The 14,314-nt window shown below is 35.6% G+C and overlaps 1 protein-coding gene across 7 annotated transcripts in view; it reads right to left on the reverse strand.

Moving 5' to 3' along the window:
- The window catches only part of Mical (Molecule interacting with CasL), a 148,509-nt gene that overhangs the window by 130,223 nt on the left and 3,972 nt on the right, over positions 1–14,314 (reverse strand). The window contains exon 1 of one of the 7 annotated variants that reach the window (XM_072528969.1): positions 5,687–5,803. The exons of the other annotated variants lie outside the window; for them this stretch is intronic. The gene's annotated coding sequence lies outside the window, so the exon portion shown is untranslated. Of the gene's footprint in view, positions 1–5,686; positions 5,804–14,314 lie in introns of those variants that run through there. 7 annotated transcript variants of the gene reach the window in all.

The following is a 14,314-nucleotide window of genomic DNA, read 5'->3' on the forward strand; positions in this document are numbered from 1 at the left end:
TACGCAAAGCTCCAAACAGAAATGGAAGATCAAGTGAATAGAGCAAACAAAGCCGCAGGATGCCTCAATGAAACAATATGGAGAAATAAAAATATCAAGAACGAAATGAACGACAGGAATTTACAAAACAGACATGAGCCCAGTAATTATGTACGCAGCAAAAACACGGCCTAACACAGAGAGGACAAAAAGGATGTTAGAAACAGCAGAGATGAAAACCCTAATAAAATTGATGGTATACAGACATATCTAGAAGTACAGATATACGACGGAGATGCAAAGTGGAGAATATCAAGGTCTAGGTAAGAGAAAGGGAAGAGTAGAATGGAAGGATCATATAAGCAGAATGACAACAAAGAGAATAGTAAAGACGGTCTTACTAGAAGCACAGAAAAACAGATATGAGTCATAACTACATAAAAAGAAGATCTTTATATATACTTTATAAATATAGTAGATAGCATAGAAATTCCACAGAAACTAGGTGCAGAAGCATAAGTAGAAAAAACATTATATAAACCTCGTGCAAGGTGTTTATTACACCCGATAGCAGTTCTAGTCATCGACAATTTTATCTCGCGTGCAACAAACACTTACTTTATCCACTTATTTCATAAATAACTATTAAAAACAATCTGTTTTAAATTTAAAAAATTCAAATATTTAAATGTAAAAGAGAATTGTAACTTATATACTTATATACACAAGAAATCTGAAAACACTGTCCGTTCCCAATTTCGTAAATTCAAATATTCATTTGTATCATTTCGGCCCGGATGCGTCCGACAATCAATTGTTACATTTCTAAGTCAATTAGGTACCAGCCTAAAACTACCGTTGAAAACAACGGGCTATTGACTCCTCTCTTCGCTAAAAATAAATAAAACCGCGATGTAACTTTCCTGGATTCTGAAAGAGGTTAAAGTTTTTTAAAACCCGGCTGTGTATAAAAATGTCTGGAACGTAAAAACTTGTCAAACTATATAATTCTATTTAGATTTATATCATAAACAAAAAAAATTGATTCACTGTTCAATTATATTCATTTTCAGACGTTTGATTTTTTACAATCAATTTAATCATCGTACTTTGCGAGACCACATATTTTCTTGATCGGAGAATTAGTCATTTCGAATAACGAATTTTTATAACTTGGCATGAGACCTACACTCTGTGGGAGACAGAAAGATATAAGTTTGATAGAGATGGAGAATATGTTATTTCGTAAAATGTGTCAACAAGGAAAAATAACTTTAGAAAAACAACACGGAGTAGGAAGTTTAAGGAGATCTTGCCATTATCGGGTATCTTTATGTAGACGGTGTACGCAGTAGTTTCGTAAACAATATACCTACCACTACATTAAAAAATGTTTTGGAATAAACAACAGAATTTTCTAAAATTCTTTAGAACCATAACAGAACATACAGTGCGTTAACTTTTCAATAAGCATAGGAAAATATGCTCACTAGCTGACCCGCCCACGCTTTGCTGTGGCTTGGTTATTATACGACTGATATTATGTTCAATTTATATAACAGAGTTAAGTATTGCATTGATGCCCTTTAGAACAATTTAAAAATAATTCGAACACCTTCAGACTGTATAAACGAGACCCCAAATGATGAATATGTAATCATTATGGATTGATGGCAATGATATAGTTCCAGGAATAAAACAGCGATATAACGAAAATATCAGAAATGAAAACGGAGACCTTCTGACGGACCTCTGTAGCATAAACGATATACGTATTAATAATACATTTTTCCCTCACAAAGAACAATACAAATACACTTTTGAAAACAGAGGAGGACAAAGATCTATGATAAACTATATTCTGACGAATAGAGAGTTACAGCCCTCTCAAATCTTGGACGTAAGAGCACTAAAATCAGCAGAAATAGGTAGCGATAATAAATTGTCATTGTGCAAAATCCAAATGAAAACACATGTGATAACAAAACACCAGAATACACCATAAAGATAAAAGTCGAAAGCTTACATGATGACTCCACAAGATACCTATTCCAAAAAAGAATAACCCAAAAAAGCAGAAATACATATATCACAGAAAGTGATGGAGTCGAAGAAAGCTGGGCAATAATTAATTATCTAATATCTTAGCAGGAAGTTTTTGGTGAAAGAAATACAAATAAAAATAAATCGTTTCCAAGGCGAAGAACTCCATGGTTTTGTACAGAAGTGAAGGAAAAATGTAAAGAAAAAAGCTTACCTGAAATACATGTCAACCAAAACAAAAGAGGCATACCGTAATTACAAGACAATTAGAACCGAAACACATGCACTTGTAAGAAAAATCAAAAATGATCACTGGGAACGCTTTTCAAAAGAAATGGAACATGATTTTTACTGTCTGCAAATATGGCGCTTCATAAGAGGTTAAAGAGCGGAGGTAAAGGAACTAATAGAACCAAAACACATAGAAAAGGATACGTGGATTGACTACCTAAAAAAGCTATATGCAGAGGAATAACAAACGATGCTAGAACCGGAAACAACAGAAATTACCAAAAATTAAGAACTTAATATAAATGTACAGGAAGTTCGGAAAATACTTGAAAAACTGAAGAACGGAAAAGCAGCAGGTAAAGACAGGATACCAAACGAGTTACTGAAATAATGTGGAGTACCAATGACACAACAATTAACAACATTAATTAACAAAATTATAAAACACAATAAAATACCGGAAGAATGGAGCACGAGCGAACTAATTCTACTATTCAAAAACGGAAATAAAAAAACAGCCAGAAAACTACAAAGGTATAAACTTGTTAAATACTACGCTAAAACTTACAACTAAAATTTTACAAGTAATAAATCAGATGATAAGTTTAGCAGGTGAACAACAGGGTTTTAGTAGTGGAAGATCGTGTACAGATGCAATATTCGTTATAAAGCAAATTACTGAGAAATCAATAGAGTATAACAGACCAGCATTTCTGTGTCCGATTGACCTAAAGAAAATGTTTGACAGAGTAAGACTCAAAGATGTAATCCATCTTCTGTATAATAGAGAAGCTCCCCTAAATGTTATAAAAACTATCGAAAACATCTACCAAAACAAAAAAATGGAAGTCAGAATAGATGGACAATTTACAGAACCTATAGAAAGAGGCAGCTGAATAAGACAAGAGGATTTATTGAGCCCCATGCTCTTCAATTTGATCATAGCGATAACAATAACATGGGAAACAAACCAAAATACTCTGTTACGCAGATATTGATAGCCCAAGATAAAGATAGTCTGCAAAGACTGGTCCACAGATTTAACATAAGAGCAAAAGAATTTAATATGACAATCTCATCTCAGAAAACTAAAACAATAGTAGTCAGCAAAGAACCAACCAGATGTAAAATAGAAATTGATGGCATCAGTATTGAACAAGTAATGGAAATAAAATAACTGGGAATTACACTGTCTAGCTATGGAGACCTGTGTAACGGGATTAAATTGAGCATCAGATCTAAATAACCTAATTCAGTTTAAAATTTAAAATCCTTATAATAACAACTACACTATTATTGCTAAACGCGATTGTTTGTTTATGACATTGAAAATATCGGTGTAATGAGGACGCACGCTGACCTAGTGAAATTTGCAATGTAATCAAAAGCTTATTAAATAATGTGTACAAAATAAACAAGTAAAAACAGTATTATATCAACAAACGCACGTGAGTTAAATAGCTGGAAATCACGGGATTAAGATTATTATTAAGAATGAAGAATAATGAGAACGGTCGAAGTAAGTGTTGTCATCCGTCGACTGGGTACTCTCTATTATTGTACTTAGAGAACCAATAAAGGAATTATGAGTATCTAGTGAGTTCTAGTAATTAATCACAAGCAGGAGAGGTAAACTACCTGGAGTTCCACTATATGAAACTCTTGATGGAATCAATCCCATAAACGTTATAAGAATATATACAACATCATTATACCTGGACAAAGAAGTGAAATATCAAGTACAAAAAGCAAATAGACTGGCAGGATGCCTTAATAACACTATATGGCGAAACAGACACATTAACACTGAGATGAAGTCAAGAATTTATAAAGCCAGTGTAATACCAATAATGACATATGCCTCAGAAACAAGACCCGACACAGCCACAACGCAAAGGCTGCTGGAAACGGCAGAGATGATAGTACTGAAAAGAATTACAGGAAATACGATGAAAAATCGAAAGAGAAGTGAAGAAATTTGAAGAAAATGTAACGTACAGTGTACCTATAAATGAATGGACACAAAATAGAAGAAAGAATGAAATAACTACATACGCATGATGGAGGAGACCCGTGTCGTCAAAATAGCAAGAGATAAGTCACCAATCGGCAGAAGAAGTATCGGACGACCGTGCAAAAAATTGAGTGACAACCTTCCATAGAGGTATTAATCAGCCAATGAACAAGCAGAATTGCTTATAAAGAGGAAGAAGAAGAAGCAATGGCTCAAAAAGTGTTAAAGGAACTCTGCTCCATCGATTACAACCAGTAAATGATGATTTACTGAATTCAGATGCGGTCGTTACTAACAGATGCTGAGCGCTCTGGAAGGTTAAATGAGACAGCTATTCCCGAAAACATCGAAAAAAAGCTGAAAATTATTATGGAAAACCGCAAAGTGAGGTTGCAAGAGATAGATGACCCAAAGCGTAGCGTATTATACACGAACATTTGGATATGAGAAAGCTGTTTTACAAATGGGTGCCCCATTTTCTCACACCAGAACAAAAACAACAACGAATTGATGAGTCTCGGCGCTGTTTGGACATGTTTAATAGGAATAAGTCGTTTTTCCGTCGGTATTTCACAATGGATGAAACATGAATCCATCACTTCACTCCAGAATCAAATCAGCAGTCATCTGAGTGGATAGCACCTGGAGAAAACCGTTCAAAATGACCAAAGCCGCAACAAACCGCCGGAAAGGTTATGCCCTCTGTATTTTGGGATTCACAAGGAATTATTTTCATTGACTATTTGAAACATGGAAAAACAATCAACAGCGATTACTATACTCGTTTAGTGGAGTGCTTGAAGACCGAGATCGCAAAGAAAAGGCCTTAATTGGAGGTTATGGAGAACGAAAACGATGGAAAATTGCACGAATTGGTCCCGATCTGGCCCCGAAGAATACCTTCTTTTTTCCTATCTAAAAAAATGTTTCGTAGCAAGAGATATCGCTTCGATGAGGAAGTAATAGCAGAGACTGAAGTCTATTTTGAAGGCAAGGATAATTCGTTTTACAAGGGCAGCATAAAAAATTAGAAAAGCGTTGGAATGATTGTATCGTCGATAAAGGAGATTATTTTGATGAATAAAAAATAATTTATGCAAAAAAATGTTGTTTTACTAGATAGACTAGGGACTTATTGACCGACGTAATATCTATATAGTAAAAGTGAGAGGAGATGGCAGATAACAGAAGTTTCCACAGTTCAAAATAATTGTACTATCTATGAAAAGAAGATTTTTGTACATGTTACATACCATACTGCTGGGTTTTGGAAGTTAAGGCACTTGTCATCCCTTGGTGAGACACATTAGTTTCTTCTGTTAACGAACTTCACTGTCTTTAAGTATGTACGAAAAAAATATTTTTACCAATACGGTCTGAGAACTTATTCATCGTAGATTATAATCAAAGTATACTTACGAAATAATAACTAGATACCAAACAAAACATCGGTTTAGTGGGAACTTTAGGTGAGTCATCCTAATAGTGAAAATTTTCATCAAAATCGAATTGCGACGACCTGCAAACGCACTGTGTATGTTTGTTTTATTTTTAGAGCGGCGGTGAGGCTTCTGGAACATATATGTAGGTTGTATATTCGCACTCTAACTCGTATGTCATTTGCTATATTTAGTGTGGTCATTAAGAGACTGTCTGTTGGTCAAAACAATTGCTTAATATCAACTATTTGCATTATTATTTTTCATTCTCCCGCGACCTATTGTTACTATAAATTATATAGTCTCTACTTCAATTATTTTTAAGAAAATGGCATTCTAATCAGAACTTGTACGTTTAAATACCAGAAAGAAACACAATATTTTTGCGGTTTTATATTAAATTGTAACCTTACCAATGTCGCACGTTTGTTACTTTTCTTTAAATAATTATTTAATTTCAATTTCTTTCGATTTTATTCATTTATACTATTTTTATTTATTTCTCAGTTGTCAACTCCGTTCTGTCATGTAAGTTCTACTTCAATGCAGATGTAGGGAGTGCTTTTTTATAATCTTTTTCGTCTACTTAAGCTGGATTTTCTTTCCCAAATTTATTTATATCGTTAAATATTTCCTTGGGGTAAGTTGATCATTCTTTATATATAATACTAGCTGACTCGTACCGCCTTAGAATTAAATAATGTGTCTAAAAAATTATCAGAAAATAAAACAAAAAAAACACACTTTTATTTGCGTTAAATAAATATACAACGATGACGGTTTTAAGGCACGCGAATAATTGGAAAAAACATGGAAAATTTAAGTTAATTCCGCAAACTTTTAACAGAAGACTTGGAAAAAAAATAGGAGAGTTTGTCCGCAAATGGAGATTTAACATAACGGAAATAAAACAGAAGTCTTTTGTTGTCCAGGTTCGACTTATCATGTAAAACATGATTTACATTAAATAAAGTCCGACCACAACATGGTAGGTGCGCATATTCTTTAGACAAATGGCTCTACTTTGTGAGTGCCAAGATGTACAAACGCTGGTCACATCGCTGAAGAATGTACTAAACGAACACACAATGGTAGGCTAGAAGATTTCATGTTGGCGACGGCAGGATAGATAAAATATCTAAATAACTTGGATGTTTTTTTTTTTATTTACAAAAACCCGCTTCAACCTAATAAAGTTATTAGCGGAACTGGAACAGTTAGTTATACTTTGCTTAGTAAATTAAAGTCTTTTAAAAACAAAACTAGGTTATCTATAGTGTTTTTTGAATTTAAAATGTCTTTAACATTGTTTGGTAAATGGTATTTAATTCTGTGATGATTGAACTTTTCGCACTTTTCTTCTTCTATGCTGACGATCTTGCAATATGTGCTCAAGGAAATAGTTTTGAAGAAGTGGAGGAGAAACTCGAAACTGTCTTGAAAACAATGAGAGCGTACTCCCTCTAAAACCCAAGTCTGCGCTTTCCAGCTTCGCGCAAAGGAAACCAAGGGAAAACTCCAAATTGCGTGGAATGGTAATACATTAGAACACACAAACCAACCTATATATCTTGGAGTAACTCTGGACCGGTCCCTCACCTACAGACAACATTACATAAAGACGAGAGGGAAAGTAACAACTAGGAACAGCATACTCAGAAAGCTAACGGGAAGTAAATGTTGTGCACGTCCTGGTGTTTTAAGAACAACGGCACAGGCACTGTGTTTCTTAACTGCTGAATATGCATGCCCCGTTTGGAGCAGATCTGCCCACACCAAACAAGTTGATACTGCGCTAAATGAGACAATGAGACATGCAGGATAGTACCGGGGTGCATGAAACCAACGCCACTCTCAAATCTACATAAAGCAGCGGGTTTGGCAGAACCCTCAACACGCAGAGGTGTCGCAGAGCACATAGAGAAAAAGAACGGACGAGCGGCATGTCCTATAGAAAGCTCGAACACCACGAATGCGACTAAAATCCAAGAAAAGCTTCCTTGGAACAGTGCAGGATGAACCGCCTGAGTATTTTCCTCTTCCCCAGGTTCAATGGACCGGCCAGTCCCCAAACTTTAAAACGTGGAAAACTATGAATAGGATAAGAACGGGGGTCGCTCCAGTAAAATCAAACATGGCAAAATGGGGAACAATAGACCAAGATGATGTGAACTGTGACTGTGGAGAAACACAGAATATGGAACAACTTCTTACATGCAGAAACTGTCCACATCGATGTACCCTCGAAGATTTGTTGCTTGTCAACAAAGATGGAACCGACGTAGTCCGATACTGGGCCGAAATTTTATAAATGCCCGGACACGATAAAGTAAGTAAGTGTAATTAGCTAGTTTAAACTTGTCTCTTTTTATCTTAATTACTGTATGTACTAATATACTTACTTAATGAAAATGTTCACATATTTTATATTTAAACATTGTGTGTCTAATGTAATACAATAAATAAACTACATGCAGGTATTTTAGTTTGTTCCAATACATAGTTATTCTGGCTCGTAATATTGGCTAAGAGCACGTGAGCTACCCCCGGAATGGAAAACTGCATATATCAGCAATCTATACAAAAATAAAGGCGACAGAAAAGATTGTAAGAACTACCGAGGGCTTAGTGTAACTAACTCAATCTGTAGAGTCTACGGGAAGATAATTAAAAGCCGAATTGAAGATTGCTGGGAAGACGCTGAAGATCAGAGTGGCTTTCGTACTGGTCGTTCTTGTATAGACAATGTGTTCTGCCTAAAACAAACAATAGAAAAGCGTTTGGAACATAATATGGAGACACACATGGTATTTATTGATCTTCAAAAAGCGTATGACAGTGTCCCATTAGCCAAGCTATGGCAGGTGCTAGAAGACAAGAATATTCCACTGATTACATTAATGCTGTAAGGGAGTTGTACGATGATATGACGAGTGTAATAAAGATTTGACAAAAAGTGACAAAAAAGATAAAAGTGACCAAAGGACTTCGCCAAGGCTGCTGCATTGCACCTACACTCTTTAAGATTTATTTGGAGGGGGTTTTGGATATTTGGAAAAGAAAATGTGAACCTATGGGTGTTAAAATTGGAGACCATACACTGTCCAGCTTGCATTTTGCTGATGACCAAGTAATACTTGCAGAAGATCAAGATGATATCCACTACATGTTACGAAAAATAGATGAAGAATATACTAAGTGGGGCTTATCAATTAATCCATCAAAAACAGAGTACGTAGTAGTGGAAGGTGAAGGAAAGCACTTAGAACTAGGAAGCAAACAAATTCAAAATACTGATAGCTATAAATATCTCGGTGTAAACATTACAAACAATGGTCGAAATACAAAAGAAATAGCTACTAGAATTGGTCAAGGAAATTCAGCAATACGTCAACTGAATAGTATACTTTGGAATAACCACATCACCCGAAACACAAAAATTAGGATATACAAAAGTATCATAGACAGCATTGCTAAATATGGTTCAGAGCTTTGGGTAATAAATAAAAATGACGCATCCAAAATAAAAGCAATGGAAATGAATTATTGGAGAAGATGTTGCCAACTCACTAGAAGAGATAGAGTAAGGAATACTGAAATCAGAGAGCGTATGGGCATAGACATTGACGTCCTGGAAACTATAGAATGCAAAAGGCTGAAATGGTATGGCCATGTAGAAAAGATGAATGATCAACGATGACCAAAGAGAATGTTACAGTGGATCCCCACCAACCGCAGGAAAAAGGGAAGACCAAGAAGATCGTGGAGACAAGAAGTAAAAGGTGCAATGGAAGATAGGGGTCTACAAGTAGATGACTGGAACGATCGCAAGCGTTGGAAGCTAGGTTGCGAGAAACGGCGGCAGCTGTAATAAACTCGTTATATATATATATATATATATATATATATAGCACGTGTGCTTGGTTGTTTAGTAAATTCACTCACTTCCAGTTGAAGTCAACATTTGAACAACATAGTACAAAATAAATTACTAAATTTACTAGAACATTGTAACGTATCGTGGGTTTTTAATAGGACAATGAATAAATAGGATGTATTTTCTGTAAGGCTTCTATGAGCTAATACGTTTTGTAGTGGCTATCCAAAGTTATTTCCGAGTACAGTTTAAATATGAGCGGAAATAAAATGTATCTCTGTCTGACTTCCCTTCATATATGAATGCATCTGAATCCTTATGGCCATATTTGAAGCCTGTTGACCCAATCTAAATTTTCTTCAGATTGAATCGATTGTAAAGAAGTTACTCACTGGAGTAACTCTCTACATGCCTGCATTTTTGCCTGGGCAAGATTGTGTATGCAAGATTTATATTAAGTAATTTTTCATCAGTGCACCTTCTTCCTTTCCGTTTTCCTTTGACTACTATCTTCTCCAGACGAGATAACTGCAGCACAACTGACTCATCATACAGTCTCTTCAATCAGGCGGTGTAACATTATCGTGCCCAGAGGACCCATAATTAAGACCCAGAGGGTCTAAGTGAGGGTCTAAATAGGGGAAAAATGTTGTCTAAGTGATGTCCAAGAGAGCAAACTCTGGAGGATTCTAGCATTGGCACGGTATGGATGAAATGACAGAATTTATTCCCTTATTCCCAACTCGTGGGACTTTTCTGAAACCACAAATGAAAATATAAAGGGAGTAAGCAGAGACGTCCCCCATTGCAGATAAACAGGTCTCAATCAGGGTCTGAGGTAAAACCAGAGTGCAACTGACTGTTTCTATGAGAAAATTTAATCAATTGGTACGAGAACCGCGGGCATATCAGGAAACATAAAAGATTCAGCTAGTATTGGTGGAGAGATTATTTTATAGCAGACCTACAGTCACGAGTTCTTGGATCATAGATAATGGAATATGCACAATAAAACGATACTATGCAGTACGATCAATGTAGAATAGGACACTTTCCACAGAAGAAAAAACTAGTACATGTGATAGGTTCGAAGAACGTTAATATCCTTGAAAATACCAAAATGGAAAAACGTTGTGTAGTTAGAATACATACATTTATAAATATGAGACGAGTATTCTGCATTTAAAACTTTGATTTAGGATTGAAAATACGGATTATGAGATGTTATATCGACGTGAACAATGAGATTAAAAATACACCTGGCCTTGATCGTCAACCTTCAAAACGAAGAATGCATTAGAAGTAAAAAAAATAAAATTTACTCGATGTTATAGCTTTCTACAGGTTAGCTCAAATAGAAAACGTTTCAAAAAAGTACCCTTACCTCATAATTATATAGCCCAATGATGATAATGTTAACCACGAACATAAAATCAAAAGCCAGTCTAACAATAGGATTACAAAATGTTATAGTATATCTGGCACTCAAAGAGTGTTTAGGATTTCTTTGTCCAAGATTCCTTAAGCTCGTTGACCTATCACTTCAATACACTCGCCAAAATTTAATTGTTCATTCAATACAATGCCAACATCGGTACTTTTCAACTCGTCGTTAATATCTTGATTAAGTATATTAGTAAATTTTATTTATGCATAATAAATTTAGTTATTAACGAGCTAGGACTATTAAAATTTACGAGGTTGTGAAAAAGAAATAGATTTTTTATATCGACAGCCGGGAATTCGGAAACAGTTAAAAAATGAAACAAAGTGAAAATCCGTAGTCATTAAATTAAAAATAAAACTTTCTCGCAAAAAAATAAGCGGCCAACAAAAACTACGAATATAAAACAATATCACTACTTATTTATAGAGAATATTTCAAAAAGAATAAATATTTTCTTTATTTGGTTTGTCATCCACGACTTTTTTTTTCAGTTTTGGTGGTATGAGGAATTTCTCTTGTATGTATTGGGAGAATCTACGCAACTTTTCAAGTTCTTGTTGTGTATAGTCGAGAGAAATAAGGTAATGCTTCCGTGACTTTGATCCGGTTAGGTATCTGACAATATTTTTCAGTTTTATGGATCTCGATAATCCAAACCGCTTTGTATCCTGCAGTGGGTTCGGTAACTTTTTAAATTATTAACAATTAAGACAAAAATGCACCATTTCAAGAATTTTCGTGCACTGGTAAAAAGTAAAGCATTTTGAACGGATTTGGAGGTAATTATTTGATAAAATACGTTTAATGATTTAAAATGGCGATTTTTGATTCTCGATTTACTAATATGTTGCTTAGAAAATTGCAAACAACCTAACCATTCCTAATTTTCAATAAATATTAATAACTATTGTAAAAATAAACCTACAACCTTGATATTGCGTGCAAAGTATGGTATTATCACAGACATATAAAACAAATAGACTGAGCCGTTTCAATACAGCGTCGTTCCCCCAGTGCGACAGAAAGAACTGACGCAAGGCAGTCCCCGCATATCTTTCTAATGGGACGGATTTTTTGACCACGTGACTTAAATGACCAATGGAACGTCACGTGGTCGATCAACCAAGCCCATTATAAAAAGATGCTGTCGTGCGGCCGTAGCGTCCTCCTGGTTTTCAGGTGTTTCTGGATGATCTACGACCGCCGCTCTCGAAGAGGATCTTAAGTTTCGTTTCAAGGAGTTAAATTTGGATACCGGCCTCTACCGGGCGAGAAGTTCCGCCGAGCCTTTGTGGTAGATGAGGGGCCACCGGCAATCAGAATTCTCTAACAGTTCGAGCTTTCTTACAGACAATATTTCTTACAATGACTTAATCTGTGTTAGAACTCTGACGCGTAGTGTATACCTCAAATTCCACAGAGATGTCGGCCGTCTCACTTCGTGTAGCCGCGTTCCCTCTCCTCGAGAGAGGCACAAGAATGCCGGCAATGTCGACTCTTCCTGCTGCCAGTCGCTTCGTGTTGCTACCTTTCGCTAACAGTAATTCTTATAGTTACTATTTGCATAAGGTTTCTGGAGACGAAGTGTTATTGCAGCTCAACCTGATCGGAAAAGCAATTAGAAGTCCCCGTCGGGGCTTTCATTCGCTCTTTACCGTGACAGGCCCAAATAACGCTGTGGTCAGTTCGACACAATTTGAAATAGAAGACTCAGAAAGTCGTGTTCTACTGCCAGGAAGCGTTTTGTAGTCGACACGCCGGTTCTTGTACTCTTGATGATTTAACTTCTAAATTGGATAACTATTCTTGGATTTTGACGTCTTCGACGATAGCAGGATATTGGTTAAATAATAAAACTCAAAGGTAGCGTGGTAGCACACCGAGCCAACAAGGTCTCACAGGGCTAGTAGTGTATGACGACTGGATCCCGATCGGAAGATGTGCTGCTCTTTTATACACATCGTGTTTGAGCATTTGCAGCACACTTCCGCCGAGAGTCCAATGACGGCGCAGTTAATAACATGCGCTGTGGTTGACTGGCCAAAGTAACAATCTTTGTCGTGATTGGTTACCTTGGCGACAATGCAGGGACTGCTTTGTGTCAGTTTTCTCTGTCACACTGGGGGAACGTTAATATATTGCAACGATCAGTCTATTTTTATTATATGTCTATGAGTCTTAATAGTGCTAAAAATGTGGTTAAAATTTGAGTGATTCATGAGTGAATTAGTTTAAAAGTTACTAAAATTAGGAGAATACAGTGATAATAGGTTGCCAGTCAAAAAGTGGCCGCAAATATTTTTAATTCATTATGAAATATTTAATAGTAATTAATTTTTGAAAAAAAAATCTTATTTCTTTCATTTATTTTTTAAATAAAATACCTTGCTCATGAGGAATATGCATGTTTTTTTATATTATTTATATGTATTTTATATAATTACAGTTAACTTTTTTCTTAATATGATGATATAAGGTTGCCTGAGAAAAAATGGTCGCACATTACGGTTGACAGCTGTTAAAAACTCGAGATATCAAGATTAAGTAAAATAGAGTTAGCGCGCAACAACACTGGTTTGATAAGTGATAATATGTATATTATTACACTATCTATCGACTACGAAGACCTATAAAGCAGGAGAAGGATCGAGATTGAGCGACCTTGAAATTTGGGTACACCATTTTACCTGTTTACTTGGTTTGTCAGTAAGGCGGCGCTGGTATAGACAAGAGTGCTAGTATTACATTGGAGTGAATGTGAAAATTTCGAAAATAATTAAATACTCGTAGTTAAAACATTGCCTGGACACCCCTGCTATACCCGTCCTCTGTTTAGAAATACATAGCGGTGACAACCGTCTCGCAAACTATGTAAGGTTTAGCTAGAATCACTTGTTGTGTCCCTGTAGACAGATCGTAAAATTGGGTGCCTACATTTCAGGCATCTTACTTCGTATAATAGTTGTTTATTGGGAAGCCCTTAGTAGTAGCTTAGAGACCGTTAATAAAACAAGTAACGTTCCTCTATTTTCCGTAAAGTGTATATTTTGATACTGTTTTTACCATGTTTTTGTATTGCTTGAGGTAAGTTGTTGATAAATATTATACTAAAATATATTTTATAAAAATATGATATTTTAGATAATAATATGGATTCTAAAGCGGAAAAGCGGCTTTTGCGGTTGTATGAAGAAGTAAGTACAGACGATGAAGCAGGGTCATTCAGCAAGTGGTGAAAGTTTCAGAGCAGATTCGGATCTTGATAATAGAAACACTAAAACTAC

The sequence above is a fragment of the Diabrotica undecimpunctata genome, chromosome 4 (assembly GCF_040954645.1).
Source record: "Diabrotica undecimpunctata isolate CICGRU chromosome 4, icDiaUnde3, whole genome shotgun sequence".
Lineage (NCBI taxonomy): Eukaryota > Metazoa > Arthropoda > Insecta > Coleoptera > Chrysomelidae > Diabrotica > Diabrotica undecimpunctata.